The sequence below is a fragment of the Durio zibethinus genome, unplaced genomic scaffold, assembly GCF_047325235.1.
Source record: "Durio zibethinus cultivar Kanyao isolate XHJ-2024 unplaced genomic scaffold, ASM4732523v1 HiC_scaffold_388, whole genome shotgun sequence".
In the NCBI taxonomy this organism is placed as follows: domain Eukaryota; kingdom Viridiplantae; phylum Streptophyta; class Magnoliopsida; order Malvales; family Malvaceae; genus Durio; species Durio zibethinus.
The window spans coordinates 645,001-647,500 of record NW_028323011.1 but is presented as its reverse complement, the minus strand read 5'-3'; positions in this window follow the sequence as shown (position 1 = coordinate 647,500).

Here is a 2,500-nt window from a genome sequence, read left to right as displayed (position 1 = left end):
CAGGGCCCAGCGTGTGCCGATGGTGCTGGGGGCAAACGCCCGCCCCAGGGCCCAGCGTGTGCCGATGGTTATCGGGGCAACCGGCCGCACCAGGGCCCAGGGTCTGCCGATGGTGCTCGAGGCAACCGCCCGCACCAAGGCTCAGCATGTGCCGATTGTGATCGAGGCAACAACCCACACCAGGGCCCAGCTTGTGCCGATGGCGGTCGAGGCAAGTGCCCGTACCGAAGGGCAGCCTATGCCGATGATGGTCGATGCATGTGCCATCACCATGCGTCATCATGTGCCATTGATGGTCGAGGCCTTGGCCGAAGTTCGATTTTGAGCCACGGTGCCCATGCTTGGCTCCAGCATGTGCTGGTGCCGCATTTTTTTCACTCGGGACAGCATCGCCGGAGCATCGCCGGAGCATCGCCGGAGTACCGCCGGAGAACCTGACCGGCGGCATTGGGGTTCCGGCGATTGGGAGGGGGGCCGGGGGGGTGTGCGCACATGATGTGCGATGGGTGCTGGTACTTGGCCTTGTGTTGGCCCCCTATCCCTCATCAAACCTCTGAGAATTCACACCCCCTTAAAGAGCATTTGAGATTTTACAGGTTTGCTACCAGTAGCCGTTAAAGTGTCTGAAATGGGGACACTTTTTTCAAACGGTCACAAAATCTTCTCTACTTCGAGTTTTTAGCTGAATTTTTTTGTGCATGCCAACAAAAATAGAAGGATCATGCCTACAAAATTTGGGGCCAAAAATCCTTATAAAAAAATTTTAAAAAATCCCGAACCGCAAAAAGTTTCGAAAATCGTGAAAAATAGAAAACGAGTCATCTTCCAACGAAACTTCACGTGAAGGCTTAGGGGACCATTGTATGAATTTACAAGCCATAAAAATGGCATTGGCACGGCAGAAATTTGAAGATGTGCCTAAACCCACCAGGGCCCAGCGTGTGCCGATGGTGCTCGAGGCAACCGCCCGCACCAGGGCCCAGCGTGTGCCGATGGTGCCCGAGGCAAGCGCCCGCACCAGGGCCCAGCGTGTGCCGATGGTGGTCGAGGCAACCGCCCGCACCAGGGCCGATAGTGTGCCGATGGTGCTCGAGGCAACCTGTCGCACCAGGGCCCAGCGTGTGCCGATGGTGATCGAGGCAACCTGCCGCACCAGGGCCCAGCGTGTGCCGATGGTGGTCGAGGCAAGCGCCCGCACCAGCGCCCAGCGTGTGCCGATGGTGCTCGAGGCAACCGACCGCACCAGGGCCCAGCGTGTGCCGATGGTGCTCGAGGCAACCTGCCGCACCAGGGCCCAGCGTGTGCCGATGGTGGTCGAGGCAAGCGCCCGCACCAGGGCCCAGCGTGTGCCGATGGTGGTCGAGGCAACCGCCCGCACCAGGGCCCAGCGTGTGCCGATGGTGCTCGAGGCAACCTGCCGCACCAGGGCCGAGCGTGTGCCGATGGTGGTCGAGGCAAGCGCCCGCACCAGGGCCCAGCGTGTGCCGATGGTGGTCGAGGCAACCTGCCGCACCAGGGCCCAGCGTGTGCCGATGGTGCTCGAGGCAACCGACCGCACCAGGGCCGAGCGTGTGCCGATGGTGCTCGAGGCAAGCGCCCGCACCAGGGCCCAGCGTGTGCCGATGGTGCTCGAGGCAACCGACCGCACCAGGGCCGAGCGTGTGCCGATGGTGGTCGAGGCAAGCGCCCTCACCAGGGCCCAGCGTGTGCCGATGGTGGTCGAGGCAACCTGCCGCACCAGGGCCCAGCGTGTGCCGATGGTGCTCGAGGCAACCGACCGCACCAGGGCCGAGCGTGTGCCGATGGTGCTCGAGGCAAGCGCCCGCACCAGGGCCCAGCGTGTGCCGATGGTGGTCGAGGCAACCTGCCGCACCAGGGCCCAGCGTGTGCCGATGGTGCTCGAGGCAACCTGCCGCACCAGGGCCCAGCGTGTGCCGATGGTGGTCGAGGCAAGCGCCCGCACCAGGGCCCAGCGTGTGCCGATGGTGGTCGAGGCAACCGCCCGCACCAGGGCCCAGCGTGTGCCGATGGTGGTCGAGGCAACCGCCCGCACCCGGGCCCAGCGTGTGCCGATGGTGGTCGAGGCAACCTGCCGCACCAGGTCCCAGCGTGTGCCGATGGTGCTCGAGGCAACCGACCGCACCAGGGCGGAGCGTGTGCCGATGGTGGTCGAGGCAAGCGCCCGCACCAGGGCCCAGCGTGTGCCGATGGTGGTCGAGGCAACCTGCCGCACCAGGGCCCAACGTGTGCCGATGGTGCTCGGGGCAACCGACCGCACCAGGGTCGAGCGTGTGCCGATGGTGCTCGAGGCAAGCTGCCGCACCAGGGCCCAGCGTGTGCCGATGGTGGTCGAGGCAACCGCCCGCACCAGGGCCCAGCTTGTGCCGATGGTGATCGAGGCAACCTGCCGCACCAGGGCCCAGCGTGTGCCGATGGTGGTCGAGGGAACCTGCCGCACCAGGGCCCAGCGTGTGCCGATGGTGGTCGAGGCAAGCGCCCG